Below are 23019 nucleotides of genomic sequence, written 5' to 3' on the forward strand. Positions count from 1 at the left end.
AATTTGGAAATAGACAAATACTCCTGAAATTTTAAAAAGTCAATCAAATTGCCCCCTGACGTGGACTCTGACTGGTAGTGTCAGGGGGCAATTTGATTGATTTTTAAAAATTTCAGGGGGATATTTGCCTATTTCCAAATTTCATGGAGTATTTGACGAATTTTAAAATTTCAGGGGAGGGTATTTAACGAATTTTGGACAAAAAAAAAAAGCATTTTGCCTTTCATCAAAAGTAATTAAATGTTTGTGCTTTAAAGTCATTTTGCAAATCAATCTAAGGCCCTTTTCTCCCTTCATTTCAATTAATAACCGAACAATTTTTAATTTTTATTTTTGTAAAATGAACAATGACTTGCCAAAGGAAATAAAATCAATAACAACAAAAGTTCAGATTGAGTAAACCCATATGAACATCATTTGTTCAATAAGAGTACATGTCTAACACTAGTACTAGTACACTACAATGATTCCTTCATATAAAAATAAAGGAACCCAAAAGGATAGTTAATATTATAATTCATAAATAAACTAAATTATACAATGTTTGTATGGATTTATTACTAACAAAAATGGTAAAAAATCGTTATAAATATAAAAAAATACCACTATAGAATTATAAGTTGACATTGTTCATTTACTTCATCTTTAAGCATCTCATGAATAATATTATGTTGAAACCACAACAACCATCAGAGTCGTTAGTCCATCCACCGGCACCTATATAGAATTTGTCACAAGAACCGAAAGTCATTTTCTCAAGCGAACTTGCATTCCTCAATAGGTGACTAGCTAACGCGATAACATTACATTTATGGAGCAAACACAACCACAAAACTTCACATATTTCAAATTATTATGAGTAAACCCTGCATATTCTCTTTTTTGCCTCTTGAATCCAACCATATGTGAATGTTCTGGTTCTAGATTTCTAACCTGAAAAATGAAAAATAACAACCAAAATATTACATATATGAAAATTTTAAAATTCCATTAAAGTTGTTTAGTTGAAATAAGAGGTTGTTTATTATAATCAAGGTTATGTTTGACAAGGTCAAACTACTACCTTATTGCCAATAATTAATAACTAATAACACACGGGAGTAAAACAGAGTTTGATAGTTTTATTTTTTGGCTAAATTGCATTTTTGGCCCCCTAAGTTTCACAAAGTTGCAATTTTAGCTCCTAAGTTTCACAAAGTTGCGGTTTTGACCCCCTAATTTTCAAAATAGCATTTATGACCTCCTATCTTTATCCCTTTTGCGAAAGGACAATTTTGACCGAGTCAACACTGATGTGGCAAGTCACTTAAGTAACTCAGCTGCCACATCAGTTTTTTTTGCCACCTAATAATTAACAAAAAAATAAAAAGGACATGGAAGGGCTCTCAACTTTTTTTGCCACCTAATAATTAACAGCAGGAACTCCTATAGCTGGTATAATGTTATGTCTCAGTCTCAGGCTCTCAGCCTTTGCCAGTTTGTATGTCTGAGGATTGGCAAGCTATCGATACTAGAAGAAATGAACGGGGAGAGGTGGAAGTTTTAGTGACATGGAAGGGCTTACTTGACGCTAATAATACAATCCTCACTCCTCAGACTCTCTTTTAACTTGTTAATTAATACTAGTCTTGAGCTAAATAACTGATGGAAGGGCTTGCCTCATTTTTTGCCTCTCTTTACTACTGTTCTATCTGTTATTTAGCTATTCGGAACAAGCTCAGAACACTGTATTTCTAAACAATCGCCGGGATCTCATGTCCATTCATAGAATAAAATAAACAATGTGCTATCTTCATTCTACTTAAACTCTATCTCCAAGTCAATAACTTTATATCATCCACAATATCCTTATAATTTTTAACTACATTATAAAAAATCGCAACATTTCTGGCCTTGCAAAAAATCCACAAAGTTGAATGCCATATTAATCTGAAGTCCCTTCCTAGCTTTCTTAACTATTAGATTTGATTTTATTTTTTTTCAAGAATAATTGGGTTGAAATTAATTGTGCAAATTTCAACAGGTTGTAATTAATATATTCACACCTATGTTACACATTCAAGACTTAAACAATTCACTTTATGACTCTAAAAGGAAAGAACAGATCTACTTTAGGCCCTTGTAATTAACAACACAGGAGTTGCTTTTGCAAAAAAATAAAAAAAAATAAACTACACCGGAGTTAATAATCGAGTTAAGAGCTCGTTTGGTGCGCAGGATAGCATAATGACAGGATAGGATAGGATAACAACAGGATAACAGTTATACTCAGTTATCATATCCTGTGTTTGGTGCACACAGGATAAAAAACATGATAACTATTATATTTTGTTTTTAATACATATTTGCTCATAATAATATGATAAGATATATAACATATTTAATTGATAAAATTACTCTTGTAAAACAATTGTTATTTTTTTAAAATTATTTTGTAATACTTTGAATTTTATAAATAAAAAATATAAATAAGTAATCAAATAACTTTATATAATTTCAAATAAAAATCATGAGAAAATAATCAAGTTTAATTTTTTATATGAATCATGATCAAATAAATAATTCAATAATATATACATGTTAGATAAGCCAAATAAATATATGATATATCTCATACATAAATAATAAAACTACTATTGCAAAAGAATTATATTTAATTTTTTATAAAATTTAAATTAATATCCCTATTTGTCAATTTTTTAATAATCATTTTACTTTAAAATATTGTAATTTTAGTAAAATTTTGATTTTTTTAGAATATATAAATTACAAAATTACCCCTGTGAGAAAATCACATATATATTTAAAAATCAATTATTTTATTATTTATATTTTATTAATTTTATTTTATGTATTTTAAAATATATTTTATAAAATAAATCAGTATTTTTTTTCTTATCCTATCCTGCTGGTAACTCAGCTCAAATTCAAGATAAGAATTATAACTAGAGATACAGGATAGGATAAGCTTCAGGATTAACTTATCATATCCTTCTGTATCACCAAACACTGGATTGCGGCAGGATATGATGTCTCTTATCCTGTGCACCAAACGGGCTGTAAATTCTAAACTCCTATTTCTAACAAATATCATTTATTAAGTATATTAAGTTATCAATCAAGATCGTATAAAGTTAACTAAAAAAAATTTCAAAAAATAAAAAGTGGACAGCCAAAAAAATGGAGATGAATAACTCACCGTCAGCGAAAATTTGTGGAGATGTTGAGAAGCCATTGCAATATCTAAAATCCAAAAGTAGTCCATATTGGGATCATATCGGTGCACTACTTAAACACATAAATAAGGAATTTTTGTCTTGAAATTCGTGCATTCAATGTATTGGAAGTGTAAAAAGTTATTTTTATCAACATTAACTTTATGTTTAATTTCTATTTTTGGTATGCTTAACAAGTGCACCGAGTGTACCGTCTAACATCCCTTAAAAGAAATCTAGAAAGTCGGTGTTGCTTTTATGACGGAACAATGGGAGCAGCAATTTACAGCTACAACACTCCCCAATTAATAATGCAATTTTGGTCCCTCTATTTTTAATTTAGCAATTTTAGTCCTCTATTTTCACAATTTTTGAAATTAGAGCCAACACTCAAATTATTGATGATGTGGCAATTTTTTAGCTACTTGGCATTAGCTAATTGTGCATGTGGATGCCATGTCATTTTTTAACTAAACACTTTTAATTTTTTTAATCATTTAATAAGAATCCTCCCCCACTTTAATTTTTTTCAACTTTCCTCAAAAACCCTCTCCCTCAAACTAGAGGAAGAAGAATAGTTGCCAATTGTCATCAAGCCCTAATTTCTCATTCATCATAATCGCCCCATTTCTACATATCATAATTACCACCAAAAGGTCCAAAACTAGAACTTGTTGACTTTTGTTTGTTCTTGTTTATGGATCTTTTTATGGGGTTTTTGTTATATTACATTTTTAATGGGGTTTTATATGTTAACTTTTGGTTTGTTGACTTTGTTGTTGTTTGCTGCTGATTCATTGTTCCTTCTTCTTGTTGAGTTGCGACAATGATGATGAGCAAGGTAATGAAGTATATTAAATAAACACCATGTTAATTGCTTCTTGTTGTTAAGGAATATAAATAACAATTATTAATTTATTTTAATTTATTTAACTTAAGTCCAAAAAAAAAACTTAATTTTAACTTATAACAAATAAAATATTAAATATTTGATTAAAATTATGATATGGCTACCACATCAACAATACACATCATATTAAAAATTTCCGCATCATCGATAATTTGGGTGTTGGATCTAATTTCAAAAATTGTATAAATGGGGGATCAAAATTGCTAAATTGAAAATAGGGGGACCAAAATCCAAAAATTTATAAAATAAAGGGACCACAATCGTAATTAAGCCTTTTTTCTCATATGTTCATACTACTTTATTAATTAATTAAAATAAAATATAGTACTATGTGTAGTGTTTTTCTGCCTTCCAAATATAAAATTATTCATTTCAAAATAACTAAGTATATATTTGAGACGAATAAAAATATACCGATTTAATATTTGAGTAATATTATTACATCACTTAATGGAAAGTTTATATCATTTAAGTTATACATGTCAAACTCTATACAAATTTAAAATTATTTAAAATGTTAATGAGATCCAACAAAAATAAGAGGTTTATGCATTTTTAATCTCCATGAATATCAATATAGTTTAATTGTTGTGCATCGTCGGTGTAATTTTTTTTTACACATGCATCTAATGACGCGTTGTCACATCATTTAATGAATGTGACACATCATGTGTTTTTAATTACCATACATGATGTGTCGGTATATTATTTGACGCATGTGCAAAATAACTTTATACCGACGGTGCATATAAATTAAATTCATATCAATAACGTATCAAATTTGTGTAAAATATTACATGGATTATTTTAATAATGTAAATTTCAATCAAATGGTGATGAAGTATATTCACCAATGTTTAAATTAATATATCAAATATTTTATAAAAAAATTACATATTAAATATTTTATAAAAAATTAATTTATTAAATATTACAAATGTAATTCAACGTATATAATTTTTAATATTATAAAATTGGAAAATTTTAGTTTTTTCTCTAAATAGTTACTTTTCATATAAGTTTTGTTAATATTAGTTTATTATATTTCAAAATAAATTAATAAATTTATTTATTCATAGTGATTTTAATATAGGCAGAATTACAGTGTCGGTCATTTATCTTATTTATTTATTTATTTATAACACTTTAGTCCTTTATCTTTTTTACGTAACATTTAGGTCCTTTATCTCTTATAAAACACACATTTAGGTCCTTTTTCTCATTTTTTTTATTAAAAAAAGACTGATGTGGCAAGCCACATCAGATAAATATTTTTTAAAATATATTTTTGTTGAAAATAAAAAAAAAATCTGGAAAAATGAAGGACACGTTCAACATCTTCTTTTAATAAAAAAGATGTCTATTCAAATATACCTCCAAATATCATAAATATATGTTAATTTCACTTCAATCTTCTTCTAAACACAAAATTCAAAACCCCCCAAATTTTTAATAAACCCTAAAAACCATGAATTTGTCAATCATGAAAAGAAAAAACGCCTAAACGGCGAGAAAATGTGAATGGTGCGTTAAACGCCTGAACAGATCTTGTGTAACGCCCCAAAAATTAGGATTCATTTTATTTAATTATTTAGTTGTTGTGGTGTTGATTGACTTGTTGTGGTGTTGATTGACGATGTTATTTAATTATTATTTTGTGGCGAATAATTAAATAGTTGATAAATAAAAATAACGATGTTGCTAATTAGAAATTAAAAGAAAAGAAAGTAGAAAATTATATATTGAGGTGTAATAGCATAGAAGGAGGTGTGGATTGGAAAATGGTAGAGAAAGGAATAAAGAAGAAGAAACACACTTTTAATTCCAATTAAATCATTTTATGATTTTAATAATAATAATAATGTCATTGTCCTTTGACATTAATCTATAGGGGAAGGTTAGGAAGAGTCAATATTCTATATTGATACAAACAAAACAAAAAAAAAAAATAAGAGTGCAAGAGTGAGAGAAAAGAGAAAGAGCTCATGGGAGGGTGAAGAGAAGCAAAGGAAGAAAAAGCTTAACCTCAATTTAGGGAGTTCACTGCAATACAAGTAAGGGAGCTTTATACTCTTGAAATTCTGAATTCAATAGAAATATTTGATGTACTTATTATGTGTGTGCTTAAGTTGTTGCTCATTGCTTCCTTTTTCTATGATGTTGATGTTGTTGTTGTTGTTATTATTATCGTCGTCGTTGTTGTTTTGATTTGAGAGGAATCTAAAATCCGATTTTGGTTTCCTTATATTATGATTTGTGTGTCCTTTTTCGCGAATAAGAGGTCGTGTTTATCGTTGTTAATACAATCCGTACTTTGGGATTCAAGGGTGGTGTTGATTATTTTGAAAAAGAAAAACTCTAAAATCGGATGAATTGTGGTTTTGGCCTATTAATAAACAAGACTCAGTTTTCATAATAATTTAAGTTTCCAAATCCGTTTAAGAGAGTTGTTACAATTTTTGGGATTGTTCTTGAGTTGTTAAGAGTTTTGAATTTTCGGATTGGATGATTCTTCATTTTTTTTAATGTTTCTGAGTACTCTAATTAGCCACAAACAATTCATTAAAGCTTTTAAACCTTTGGGAATCAAATTTGGTTGTTTAGTTGGGGTTTTAATAACAACCAAACTTATATGAGTTTTGAAAACTTCTCACGATTCATTTGCTTAAAAAGTAAAGTTCGATCACCTATTTTGAAAATAAACACCGGATATCTTCCTAACATTGGATGGGGATCAAAACGGTATAAATAACGTCGAGTTTCGTTAAGTATTGAGGGAGATACGTCCGGGTCGGTTTACCGGGTCGCGTGACCCGTTTGCATAAAAATGGGCGGAGAAGACAATGAACAGTGCTTCTCACTGTCGCCCAGTCGCACCCCTAGCGCGTGTCAGCGCGTGGGGCCCCCAAACAATTTCAAATGTTCTTTAACTTTTTATTGAAAAAATAGTAAATAAATTTCTTGAAATTTTGGTATCTCTTTTGGAATTTTTGGGCACTTGTAGCTATTTTTAGTTAATTATTTGATGTAAAAAGGTGATTAAAAATATTATAATTTTATAAAAGTTTCTCAAAATTTTATGTAGAGTATTTTAAATATTTTGGAACCCTCTGGTACACCTCACTCTCCATGGTTTTATATGCTATTAAGATTTGAATTTATTTCTTAATTTTTATTAATTAAATTGACTTAAAATTCGTACGTTTCGTCGGTAAACTAAATCAAGATTATTTGGGTTATGAGTACTGTTAAAAATGAGTAATAGGTTGTTGTTTTGGAGAGGAGTGAATGATTAATTGAGTTATGAAGTTTTAGTTGGTGTTGTAATCGAAGTTGCTAATAATTGTTGTGTATCGGTGTTGTTTTAAGTCGTTGCTCGTTGATAGTAATTGTGTTGTTTGAATTGTCGTTTCGTTGAATAATGATGTTGAGTTACGTGGTTATAACGATGTTGAATTATCTATTTTAATGATGTTGGAGTTGTGCCGAAATTATGATGTTGTAATTGTTATTGTTGTAGTTGCTTATGGACGTTGTTTATTGATGTTGTTATAATGATGATGAAGTTGTCTATCGAAGTTGTTAAATGATGTTGCCTATTGACGTTGCTTATTATAACATGACATGCATTCATTCATATGTCTAATGACGTTGCTTATTGAAGTTGTATAAATGATGTTGAAAATGACGTTGCCTAATGAAGTTGAAAATGACGTTGCTTATAATGATGTTGATCCTCTATGATGTAAAACTAGAAATGACGTTGCTATTGGTACCACATGCATGTAGCGAGTCTAGGCGCATTGCATGCATTTTAATTATATTTATTTATTTAAATGTTGTTATTTCTCTTTAGTTAATTAACGATTGATGATTGTGGTTGACTGATGAATGTGCGTGGCCATCCGCTTAGGTGGTCTTGTTGTTGTTGTTGTTTATGATGTTGTTAGTTATTGCGTTGTTTTAATTCAGTTACTTTCTTGATGTATTTTGACTCACATTTACATTCCCCCTTCTGGCTTGGCCCTACGGTGTGCAACCGTAGATTTTCAGGTAGGATACGAATCATAGATGGTGTGTTCGGATCGTTGTTGCTTTGCTAATTATTTGGAGTCGCTCTGTTAGGATGTTGTTGGGAGAAACTTTTATTTAATTATGTTGTTAAATTTTTATAACAATTGAATTATGTCACTTGATTCAGTATTTTCAATTCGGACTTTGAAACTTATATTATTTTTGTATTTTCCGCTGCATGATTTTTAATCATTTGAGGAATTAGTTAATTGGAGTAAGTGTGACATCCTTATTAAATAAATGAAATTAACTTTTTTGAAAATAAAAATAAAGGGGTAAATTAAGGGTGTTACATCTTGCATAAACCCCATATACTCCTCATCATCATCATCATTTTAACCATATATTAGATTTTCTTCAAGATTCTTTCTCTTCTTCGCCATAATAATGTACTTGTAGGTGGGTATTAAAAATGAATAGAAACAAGACAAACCGTAATAAAAAAAAAAAAAGTCATTGTCACATGCTTTTTCTTTTAAATGTTCTGACCTGAAGATGTTTTAGTTGTTGTTGGTGATGTTTCTACATAGTTCTCCATACATATTTTTACCACTGTTTCCCACATATTCAATTTGGGGTTTTCAGGGTATTGTTTTAAAATTTGGGGGGTTTTGACTTTGTGTTTAGAAAAATATTAAGGTGATATTAAATTATATGGCAATATAATATTAGAGCATACACATTCATCAATTCCACTTGGGTTATTTAAATGGGATTCACTTGATATTTTATATTATTTCACATTTCCCAATTATTTAAACAACTCAACTACATTTTTTAAATATTCATACAACTCATTAAACACTCTAAAATGAGTTCCACTATACCCCGCAATATCTCCCACATATATATGTTGGTCAGTTATTTGAAGACGAAAATAAACAAAATCTGTCCATGTGGCACTTCAAGCATGATGGTATACAGATGAACGCTCTATTATATAGAAACGATGAAAAAAGTGAAATATCCATGTATTACTGACAACCAACGTTGTTGTTCAGATAAAAAACGTTACAAAACAGTCGATAATTATGCTCTTAGATGTATGTGTAAAACAATTTTACACTGATAATACACAACAATTAAACTCTAAAAATAATACTAGTGTTTACATATGCAATATTTTATTTTTTTTGTTACATACAGGATGCAATATTTATTTTTATATGTTTGTTTAAATGCAACTATGCATAAAGTAGTAAACACACAAACATGTAACCAACCGTAAAAAAACATGTAACACAAACGTAACAAACAGTAAAAAAAAACAATATAACTAGTCGGCCACATATAAAAGCCCAAATGAGTTAGAATAACCCTAAAAAAAATATCATCTTCTCTAACTTGTTGTGCAGCCGCTTCCTCTGTTATTTTCACTTCCTCTGTTATTTTTCATTTTTTGTTTATGCTTCTTTTCGTTATTTTTTTGTTTGCCAGCATAGTTCATCTTCTCTATTTCCATTCTTTTGTGTTCTTCTTCTCTTGGCTTGGTGCAAATATAAATTTTTAGGGGGTTCAAGGTGCAAAATATATAAAGATCCATGTACAATTTTTTTCAAGTTCAGGAGGTTCAGTTGAACCCCCTGAGCTCAACGTGGCTACGCCCCTGGATAAGAGAGATTGTGAAAGCTTGTTACCGATGCGGTGAGTTTTCTATTTACTCGATAAATTTATAAGGATTATTTTTTATTTTCAATTTAAATGCGGAGACGATTATAGACGGTTATATATATTTTCCCATAATGTATATATACTGAGAACGAGAGAAATGTGAGGGAAATGGGAAAATAAAAATAACCGTCTATAATCGTCTCCGCATTTAAATTGAAAATAAAAAATAATCCTTATAAATTTATCGAGTAAATAGAAAACTCACCGCATCGGTAACAAGCTTTCACAATCTCTCTTATGCAGGGGCGTAGCCACGTTGATCTCAGGGGTTCAACTGAACCTCCTGAACTTGAAAAAATTGTACATGGATCCTTATATATTTTGCACCTTGAACCCCCTAAAAATTTATATTTGCACCAAGCCAAGAGAAGAAGAACACAAAAGAATGGAAATAGAGAAGATGAACTATGCTTACAAACAAAAAAATAAGGAAAAGAAGCATAAATAAAAAATGAAAAATAACAGAGGAAGTGAAAATAACATAGGAAGCGGCTGCACAACAAGTTAGAGAAGATGATATTTTTTTTAGGGTTATTCTAACTCATTTGGGCTTTTATATGTGGCCCACTAGTTATATTGTTTTTTTTTACTGTTTGTTATGTTTGTGTTACATGTTTTTTTACGGTTGGTTACATGTTTGTGTGTTTACTACTTTATGCATAGTTGCATTTAAACAAACATATAAAAATAAATATTGCATCCTGTATATAACAAAAAAATATAAAATATTGCATCTGTATAAACTAGTATTATTTTTAGAGTTTAATTGTTGTGTATTATCAGTGTAAAGTTGTTTTACACATACATCTAAGAGCATAATTATCGACTGTTTTGTAACGTTTTTTATCTGAACAACAACGTTGGTTGTCAGTAATACATGGATATTTCACTTTTTTCATCGTTTCTATATAATAGAGCGTTCATCTGTATACTATCGTGCTTGAAGTGCCACATGGACAGATTTTGTTTATTTTCGTCTTCAAATAACTGACCAACATATATATGTGGGAGATATTGTTTAAAAAATGTAGTTGAGTTGTTTAAATAATTGGGAAGTGTGAAATAATATAAAATATCAAGTGGATCCCATTTAAAGAACCCAAGTGGAATTGATGATTGTGTATGCTCTAATATTATTTTGCCATATAATTTAATATATATATATATATATGACACATCATGTTTTTAAAAACATACATTACATTATGGTTAATATATTATTGGATGGATTCATGTGTAATATAACTTTACACAGACTGATTATATAAATTAAATTCTTTGTTAATATAACTTTATTGTTAATGGTTTTTGAAGCTTATTGATTATTCTAATTTGGTTGAGCTCTCGGAATCCAACTCACCTAAATTTATTTTTATCAACAAAATAAAAAATAAAATTAGAAAAAAAATACTGCATACGAAATCGATATTTTAAATATTTTTATTTAAATATAATAATTATTATTATTGTTAATAAAGTAAAAAAATTTGCACCCCCTAACCCAGGTTCCTGGATACGCCACTGCCTCTCGCCACAACCGTCGCAAGCATTCTCCACCAGAGGAGAAGTCACCGGAGAAGTCACCCGAGAACGCTGAGGAGAGAGGAGAACGCAAAGGAGAACGAGATGAAGACTGAGGATTCCGATGACATCAAATCTTATGATGCTACACATATTAATTCAGATAAACATATAGGGTATCGCATATAGTGTTGGTATTTTGATGTTTAAATAACATAATTATTAAAAAATTGTACAAAAAGAATTACATTAAAATTAGCTGAATTTGGTAGGGAGAATCACGGTTATATATATATATATATATATATATATATATATATATATATATATATATATATATATATATATATATATATATATATATATATATATATATATATATATATATATATATATATATATATATATATATATTATCTCCCATTTCCCTCACATTTCTCTCGTTCTCATGTCTCCCATTTTCGCTCTCGATCATCTGTTTCACTCAACATGCCTCGTCGTCCCTCTCGCCAGGGGCGTAGCCACGTTGATCTCAGGGGTTCAACTGAACCTCCTGAACTTGAAAAAATTGTACATGGATCCTTATATATTTTGAACCTTGAACCCCCTAAAATTTTATATTTGCACCAAGCCATGAGAAGAAGAACACAAAAGAATGGAAATAGAGAAGATGAACTATGCTGGCAAACAAAAAAATAACGAAAAGAAGCATAAACAAAAAATGAAAAATAACAGAGGAAGTGAAAATAACATAGGAAGCGACTGCACAACAAGTTAGAGAAGATGATATTTTTTTAGGGTTATTCTAACTCATTTGGGCTTTTATATGTGGCCCACTAGTTATATTGTTTTTTTTTACTGTTTGTTACGTTTGTGTTACATGTTTTTTTACGGTTGGTTACATGTTTGTGTGTTTACTCCTTTATGCATAGTTGCATTTAAACAAACATATAAAAATAAATATTGCATCCTGTATGTAACAAAAAAAAAAATATTGCATCTGTAAAAACTAGTATTATTTTTAGAGTTTAATTGTTGTGTATTATCAGTGTAAAGTTGTTTTACACATACATCTAAGAGCATAATTATCGACTGTTATGTAACGTTTTTTATCTGAACAACAACGTTGGTTGTCAGTAATACATGGATATTTCACTTTTTTCATCGTTTCTATATAATAGAGCGTTCATCTGTATACCATCGTGCTTGAAGTGCCACATGGACAGATTTTGTTTATTTTCGTCTTCAAATAACTGACCAACATATATATGTGGGAGATATTGCGGGGTATAGTGGAACTCATTTTAGAGTGTTTAATGAGTTGTATGAATATTTAAAAAATGTAGTTGAGTTGTTTAAATAATTGGGAAGTGTGAAATAATATAAAATATCAAGTGGATCCCATTTAAAGAACCCAAGTGGAATTGATGATTGTGTATGCTCTAATATTATATTGCCATATAATTTAATATATATATATATATATATATATATATATATATATATATATATATATATATATATATATATATATATATATATATGACACATCATGTTTTTAAAAACATACATTACATTATGGTTAATATATTATTGGATGGATTCATTTGTAATATAACTTTACACAGACTGATTATATAAATTAAATTCTTTGTTAATATAACTTTATTGTTAATGGTTTTTGAAGCTTATTGATTATTCTAATTTGGTTGAGCTCTCGGAATCCAACTCACCTAAATTTATTTTTATCAACAAAATAAAAAATAAAATTAGAAAAGAAATACTGCATACGAAATCGATATTTTAAATATTTTTATTTAAATATAATAATTATTATTATTGTTAATAAAGTAAAAAAATTTGCACCCCCTAACCCAGGTTCCTGGATACGCCACTGCCTCTCGCCACAACCGTCGCAAGCATTCTCCACCAGAGAAGAAGTCACTGGAGAACGCTGAGGAGAACGCAGAGGAGAACGAGATGAAGACTGAGGATTCCGATGACATCAAATCTTATGATGCTAGACATATTAATTCAGATAAACATATAGGGTATCGCATATAGTGTTGGTATTTTGATGTTTAAATAACAGAATTATTAAAAAATTGTACAAAAAGAATTACATTAAAATTAGCTGAATTTGGTAGGGAGAATCACGGTTATATATATATATATATATATATATATATATATATATATATATATATATATATATATATATATATATATATATATATATATATATATATATATATATATATTATCTCCCATTCTCCCATTTCCCTCACATTTCTCTCGTTCTCATGTCTCCCATTTTCGCTCTCGATCATCTGTTTCACTCAACATGCCTCGTCGTCCCTCTCGCCAGAGGCGTAGCCACGTTGATCTCAGGGGTTCAACTGAACCTCCTGAACTTGAAAAAATTGTACATGGATCCTTATATATTTTGAACCTTGAACCCCCTAAAATTTTATATTTGCACCAAGCCATGAGAAGAAGAACACAAAAGAATGGAAATAGAGAAGATGAACTATGCTTACAAACAAAAAAATAAGGAAAAGAAGCATAAATAAAAAATGAAAAATAACATAGGAAGCGGCTGCACAACAAGTTAGAGAAGATGATATTTTTTTTAGGGTTATTCTAACTCATTTGGGCTTTTATATGTGGCCCACTAGTTATATTGTTTTTTTTTACTGTTTGTTATGTTTGTGTTACATGTTTTTTTACGGTTGGTTACATGTTTGTGTGTTTACTACTTTATGCATAGTTGCATTTAAACAAACATATAAAAATAAATATTGCATCCTGTATGTAACAAAAAAAAAATATTGCATCTGTAAAAACTAGTATTATTTTTAGAGTTTAATTGTTGTGTATTATCAGTGTAAAGTTGTTTTACACATACATCTAAGAGCATAATTATCGACTGTTATGTAACATTTTTTTATCTGAACAACAACGTTGGTTGTCAGTAATACATGGATATTTCACTTTTTTCATCGTTTCTATATAATAGAGCGTTCATCTGTATACCATCGTGCTTGAAGTGCCACGTGGACAGATTTTGTTTATTTTCGTCTTCAAATAACTGACCAACATATATATGTGGGAGATATTGTTTAAAAAATGTAGTTGAGTTGTTTAAATAATTGGGAAGTGTGAAATAATATAAAATATCAAGTGGATCCCATTTAAAGAACCCAAGTGGAATTGATGATTGTGTATGCTCTAATATTATATTGCCATATAATTTAATATATATATATATATATATATATATATATATATATATATATATATATATATATATATATATATATATATATGACACATCATGTTTTTAAAAACATACATTACATTATGGTTAATATATTATTGGATGGATTCATGTGTAATATAACTTTACACAGACTGATTATATAAATTAAATTCTTTGTTAATATAACTTTATTGTTAATGGTTTTTGAAGCTTATTGATTATTCTAATTTGGCTGAGCTCTCGGAATCCAACTCACCTAAATTTATTTTTATCAACAAAATAAAAAATAAAATTAGAAAAAAAATACTGCATACGAAATCGATATTTTAAATATTTTTATTTAAATATAATAATTATTATTATTGTTAATAAAGTAAAAAATTTGCACCCCCTAACCCAGGTTCCTGGATACGCCACTGCCTCTCGCCACAACCGTCACAAGCATTCTCCACCAAAGGAGAAGTCACCGGAGAAGTCAGTGGAGAACGATGAGGAGAACGTAGAGGAGAACGAGATGAAGACTGAGGATTCCGATGACATCGAATCTTATGATGCTAGACATATTAATTCAGATAAACATATAGGGTATCGCATATAGTGTTGGTATTTTGATGTTTAAATAACATAATTATTGAAAAATTGTACAAAAAGAATTACATTAAAATTAGCTGAATTTTGTAGGGAGAATCACGGTTATATATATATATATATATATATTATCTCACATTTCCCTCACATTTCTCTCGTTCTCATGTCTCCCATTTTCGCTCTCGATCATCTGTTTCACTCAACATGCCTCGTCGTCCCTCTCGCCAGGGGCGTAGCCACGTTGATCTCAGGGGTTCAACTGAACCTCCTGAACTTGAAAAAATTGTACATGGATCCTTATATATTTTGCACCTTGAACCCCCTAAAATTTTATATTTGCACCAAGCCAAGAGAAGAAGAACACAAAAGAATGGAAATAGAGAAGATGAACTATGCTGGCAAACAAAAAAATAACGAAAAGAAGCATAAACAAAAAATGATAAATAACAGAGGAAGTGAAAATAACATAGGAAGCGGCTGCACAACAAGTTAGAGAAGATGATATTTTTTTAGGGTTATTCTAACTCATTTGGGCTTTTATATGTGGCCCACTAGTTATATTGTTTTTTTTACTGTTTGTTACGTTTGTGTTACATGTTTTTTTACGGTTGGTTACATATTTGTGTGTTTACTACTTTATGCATAGTTGCATTTAAACAAACATATAAAAAAAAATATTGCATCCTGTATGTAACAAAAAAAAAATATTGCATCTGTAAAAACTAGTATTATTTTTAGAGTTTAATTGTTATGTATTATCAGTGTAAAGTTGTTTTACAAATACATCTAAGAGCATAATTATCGACTGTTATGTAACGTTTTTTATCTGAACAACAACGTTGGTTGTCAGTAATACATGGATATTTCACTTTTTTCATCGTTTCTATATAATAGAGCGTTCATCTGTATACCATCGTGCTTGAAGTGCCACATGGACAGATTTTGTTTATTTTCGTCTTCAAATAACTGACCAACATATATATGTGGGAGATATTGCGGGGTATAGTGGAACTCATTTTAGAGTGTTTAATGAGTTGTATGAATATTTAAAAAAATGTAGTTGAGTTGTTTAAATAATTGGGAAGTGTGAAATAATATAAAATATCAAGTGGATCCCATTTAAAGAACCCAAGTGGAATTGATGATTGTGTATGCTCTAATATTATATTGCCATATAATTTAATATATATATATATATATATATATATACACGACACATCATGTTTTTAAAAACATACATTACATTATGGTTAATATATTATTGGATGGATTCATGTGTAATATAACTTTACACAGACTGATTATATAAATTAAATTCTTTGTTAATATAACTTTATTGTTAATGGTTTTTGAAGCTTATTGATTATTCTAATTTGGTTGAGCTCTCGGAATCCAACTCACCTAAATTTATTTTTGTCAACAAAATAAAAAATAAAATTAGAAAAAAAATACTGCATACGAAATCGATATTTTAAATATTTTTATTTAAATATAATAATAATTATTATTGTTAATAAAGTAAAAAAATTTGCACCCCCTAACCCAGGTTCCTGGATACGCCACTGCCTCTCGCCACAACCGTCGCAAGCATTCTCCACCAGAGGAGAAGTCACCGGAGAAGTCACTGGAGAACGCGGAGGAGAACGAGATGAAGACTGAGGATTCCGATGACATCGAATCTTATGATGCTAGACATATTAATTCAGTTAAATCTGTTATTGAAATTCAATTAAATCTGTTCATAATCTTCCTAAATCTTCTAAATCTGAAATTCATTTAGAAATCTAATTTATTAATTTGATTAATCGTTCATAATCTTCTGTTCATTAGAAAATCAAGATTAATTTGATGTTCATTCAATAGAAAATCTTGATAATCCATCCAATTTCTGTCCATCTAATTTGTGTAGCATACTTCATTGTTCATGTGTACACTGTTTTATACATTTTTCATTTTGATTGATAGGTTTATTATATAAGTGTATTGAATTTTTTTCTTCTCTCTTTTAATCATCTAAGGAAACATCGTCTTCGAAAAGAACAACGCCAGAAAGATGAAGCTGCAGCTAGGAGGATTGAAGCAGCCAAACGTGACAACTTGTCATCATCTGATGATGAAGGAAAAGTGGCTTTTATTCCAAGCCGTGAGGATAGAAGATATGGGATCTATTGAAGTAATTCATTTTCTGTTAATAATAGTACTGGAATTTCACTGAGAATTCAACTATGGCTACCTTTTTGTTGATGAGAAGGTGTGGATAGAAATCCCCTTTTCTTGAAGTATTAGCTACCTTATAAGTATTGGCTATCTTGTAAGTATTTTTGGTTTACCTTATGATTCTGTGAATAAAAAATGATGGAAAAATACATTTACAAATGTTAAATAACGTGGTAACATAGTAAATTTTCAAGAAATTTAAGTGTAGAATTAACTAGTATCCAGACCCGTGCCAAACACGGGTAAAAACACGTTTGTAGATTTATTGACTTATAAATAATATACTTTACTTCAAACTGAAAAATTAAAATTTTAATTGTTAATAGAAGATAATTAACGACAACTACATAAATATTTATAATCATATAAAATTTAATAATTAAAATAACACCCAACTAAAAATTTATGTATAGTGTCATAGATCTTCTTAAGAAAGATTCCTATAGTTAGTATTTTTTCTTATCAAATTAAAAATATATCATAATTGTTGTTTATATTATTCTCCACTAAAAGAATCGTAAAGTTGATCGAAAATATATGGAAGAGACTTTGAGATTTCGTAAAAAGGCTTTGAGATGAATTTGAATTACAAAAAAAAAAAAGTTTGTGTAACAATATATGAATAGAAATATTGCAGTATAAATAACAAAAAAAAAACGATTCCCGTATTAATATTTAAGCAGAAATATACAGGTTCCCGTTGAAAGTTATAAAATAAATAGGTCTTCGTATTAATATATGACTAAAAATATAGAATCTATAAAAATTATAAAATAAAAATTACCGTAAAAAAATTATAAATAAGTAGGTCTTCATATTAATATGAGTAAAAATATAGATCTAAGTAGAAATTATAATGTGTCAAGTGTCAATAAAAAGTAGAAATTATAAAATAAAAAAGTCATTTATATTAATGCATACTAAGAAATATACGTTCCCGTAGAAATTACAATAAAAAATAGGCTCCCGTATTGATGTATGAATTGAAAATATGAAATATATGTTCCCTAGAAAATGCAAAAAAGGTGACTAACTAGCTCATAAAATCATAATATCTGCAAATAAAATGTAAAAAAGGTGACTAACTAACTCATAAAATCATATTGATAGAAATATATGATTAAAATGTATTGTCATACTATAAAAAACATACCAAAAATAAAATAAATAAGATTTTGGAATTCAACATGTGAAAAAATATACGACCATAAGAAAATTGTTTCAACGAATAAGAAAAAACCAAAAAGATTTTTAGAAGAATTTCATAATCTATTTCCTAATTCCTAATGATTCCTAATGATGTATAAAAATGTGATACTCAAGAGCAATATTTATAGCAAAAAAAAAAAGAAATTAATCATATCAATTATTCCCTTAATTCGAGGAAGTAATTGAAACAAAAAAAATCATATACTTCTTGAGAAATATTGAGAAATTTTTAGGTGAGTACTCACCTAAGCATTAATGATTAGGCACAACAAATCACATAATTACAACTCATTATTATATTAAATAATTACATATAATTAGTAGATAAATAATTAAAACTAAATCTCTATAAATAAGGAAAGGAAAAAAATGAGTTATAAAAAAATATGTGTTGTGCATTTTATTAATTTTTTTTCTAATTGCTCATATTTTCTTTTCTCCAACTAAGCTCTCTCTTTTGTTTTTAATTTTCTTGTTTCAATTATTTTTATGTAAACACTTGGATGATCAATACATTGCTGAATACCTGTTAAGTAAATGTCTTATCATATTTTGATACTAACTTATCATATTTCAAAGAATTTTGCGTATGGAATAGCGCGGTAACCAATAATACAAGTTGTGTATCAAAGAATATACATCATTATTATTTTTGTACTTTTTGAAAACTTAGGGACTGTCCAAACTATTATGAATTTGTTGGATAAAAAAATATTTGATAGTTGATAAAAAAAACTTATGTCGTATAAATTATAAGGTAGCTTATAGCTAATAAGTTAGATAATTCAATTTATATTATGTAGTTAAATTAACGGTTGAATTATCTTATTAATATAAAGTGCCATAAAAAAATGTTTAATTAACAGTAGTATTTAATTATTTTCAAGTAAGATAACATGAATAAAATGAGAGAAAAAATAATAAAATATAAACTAATTGAATTAATAGCTTATTACTAATATAAATACAAGTTTCAATTAGTAAAAAAATTAAAAAAAGAAAAGAAAAGAAAGCTTAGTATGAAAAAAAATGAGTGTGTGAAAATAAATTATAAAGTGTACATGTATGTTTTTTTTTTCTTTCCTTATTTATAGAGATTTAGTTTTGTTAATTTATTTTTTTGGTTAAAGAGATTTGGATTTATTAATTACTACACTATTAATTATTTGTAATTATTTAATATAATAATTAGTTAATGCTTAGGTAAAGATTCACTTAAGAATTTCTCATGTTTCTTAGGGGTGTATTGGATTGGGATTTCATGAGATTTTAAAAAACTTTTTTATGACAAAAATATCTTGAGGTATTCAATCAAGAGTTTTACAAAAGTTAAATAAATCTTGTGGTATTCAATTAAGACAAACAAGAAATTTTTTTTTAGGACAACAAAATCCGTTGGTATTCAATTCAAAATGTTTATTGGTATTCAAAAGTCAACCGATTTTGATGGATTCTTTTTTGGAATGGATTTTGAGAGATTTTTTAGTTGAAAATACACTTGATAGACTTTTTCAACAATCTCACCAAAAGCCTTGAGACTTTTTTGAACTCTCCAAGACTTTTTTCTTTCTTCATCATTGTATCAAACTTCTTCTTCTTCTTTATTACTTTCGTAGTTCATCATCACTGTACCCGGTTTTTTCTTCTTCTTTTCTTTGTTCACTTTTTCAACAATCTCACCAAGAGCCTTGAAAATTTTTCAAACTCTCCAAGACTTTTTACTTTCATCGTCATTATACCAAATTTTTTTTTCTTCTTCTTTACTTATCAAATTTGTTTTTTTTTTGCAAAAAATATTTTAATAAATTCTACATCTTTTTTACAAACTTTTGATTCATTACAACTTTTTACAACAAACAAATTTTTTTCGTCACATTCATCTGCATTTGTTTCCCATCAATGGTGGTGGTGGTGACTTTTTTATTAGTGATTAGATACATATACGTAAAAAAAAAAGTAAGGGTTTTTTTTTAATATTTGGATTCCCAAAAAAAATATAATTTCTTTTATTGTTAAAAAATATAATTTGGATTCCCATATTTAGAATTCAGTTGGTACATGAACATTCATATAGTTAAAATTCTTCTTTTCTCCTTGTTTATCTTTCAATATAACCCATAATTGATTTGACATATCGTAGTCGAAAACCTTTTCAAAATAATATAAATGGTTAAATATGGTTAAATATCGTAGTCAATAATAGTTCTTAATTTTTTTTTATGGTTAAAAAAAACCCCTATAATTTTTTCTGTCACTACTTTTAGTCTCGCGGTTAAAATTTTAACAGAATGTTGATGTGGCTTGGTGTGGGCCTTTTTTTTAATGGGATGACAAATGATATTGTTACATGTGTCATTTTTAATTATAAAAAGACAAAAGAACTTAATACCATTATTCCATTTAAAAAAAGAAGTTTTTGTCAAAAGAAGAAGAAGAAGTTAAATACCATTTATTCCAAATAAAATAAAATAAAATGTTTCATAAAAAGAGAAGTTAAACCAAGCAAGAACAAGCAACGTATGCCAGCAATCCTCAACATAAACAAGAACAACAAGCAATGCAGCAACTCCAACAACAACACAACCATGATTCTTCATCATCCCTACCACCATGTAACCAATAAAAATCCCTACCACCATGATTCTTTCTTCTTTTTCCAGAAATTCATATCCACCTTATCATCTTCTCTAACAATTCTGAACACTAAACCTTGCAAGAGATAACGAATAAGCAAATGACACATAAACAAAGCTGTTGTTGAAATTCATCGCTGAAACACAGAAAACCGAAATTTCATCGGTGAAACCCAGAAATTCAGATCTGTTGTTGAACAAAGAAATGTGTGGGATAATCAATTTGAAACTGAAGTATTAGAAAAGATCTAGAAGCGAATAGATCAACAATATATGAGCAAGGAATGAACAAATTGAAGAAGGAATAGGTGAAAATCAAACAAAATATTGAAATTCGAAAATGAGGTGATGAAGTTGTAACAACCTGTGAGAGATTCTTCGTCGGCACAGATCGAGATAGAGCTGTAAAAAGGGCCTTAAGGGGCCGGCCCTTTAAGGGGCGGACCCACTTATTCCTGATTATTAATTTTATTTAAATTTTAAACAATTTTTCTAGTGTCGTGAACTTATTCTCTTTTTCTTCAATCAGCACTGTCCACGATCGGCACCCTAAAAAAACTGTTTTTAAAATTTAAATAAAATTAATAATCAGGAATAAGTGGGTCCGCCCCTTAAAGGGCCGGCCCCTTAAGGCCCTTTTTACAGCTCTAGATCGAGAGAAGGAGAAATGCAAGGAAGGGTTTGAGTAATGTTAATACCAAAAAAAAAATCTTCATATGATTTAATTTAAGTTTTGATTTTTTTTGTCCAGTTTTGATTTTTGATTTTAATTTCAGATTTGATTTTTCTTTTATTTTTTATTTTAATAACAATTTGTTTTTCTTTGTTGTATTTTTTGTTTATAGTGAATTAAATTTATTTATTTTTAATAAAAATATGTGTCAAGTCTATTAAAATTTTAACAGCCAAGACTAAAAGTGCTAACAGAAAAAAGTATAGGATATTTTTTCATCATAAAAAAAATGTAGGGACTAAAAACATATTAACCCTAATATAAAAGATGCATGATCACAGATGGATACTCATGATTTGCTTCTCTGAAGTTTCATAGAAAAAAATGCTTAACCTTAAGTTATTTTCACCAGCAAGAAAACATAATTATGCTTCGGAAATGAATTTGACTTTTTTTTGGGTCTGACGAGTTTTAAACTTTAATACTCAGGATTAACGTTTTAAAGGTTAATGAGTAAAGGCATATCCCAAACTTTGATCGAATTAGGTGAAAACATATCTAAACTATTTTTGCCTTTACTATATACGGGTAAATGCTAAAAAATCATTTGGAAATTTGAAAATGTGACATTGAAAAATTAGTCATTTACTAATACATTTTCTTTCATTTAAAAAATTTGTTTCTTTTGAAAATATCTTGATGTTTTAGGTCTGTCAGAAGTCCATCTCACCATGCAATGATAAATCTTCCACCTTAAAGTTTCAATTAAAATAAACCCATATGAACGTCCGTCATTTGTTTGTTCAACTCAAATCATATCACATCCTTATGTCAATGACCTAAGATGTTGATATAGTAGGGAGCTGTGTTAACACATTCAAAGTATACTAACTGATAAATAAATAAAAAACCAGACGCGCAAAAGATATATAACACGCTATTATTGAAGAAAGCCACATGGCTTGCTTTCAGTGGATAGAGGAGTGACTAGCCGTTATTAGCAACATCAACATAAAAATCACTCAATAATAACAATTGTGCAAGTT

This window comes from Trifolium pratense, linkage group LG6 (assembly GCF_020283565.1).
Source record: "Trifolium pratense cultivar HEN17-A07 linkage group LG6, ARS_RC_1.1, whole genome shotgun sequence".
Classification (NCBI taxonomy): Eukaryota; Viridiplantae; Streptophyta; class Magnoliopsida; order Fabales; family Fabaceae; genus Trifolium; species Trifolium pratense.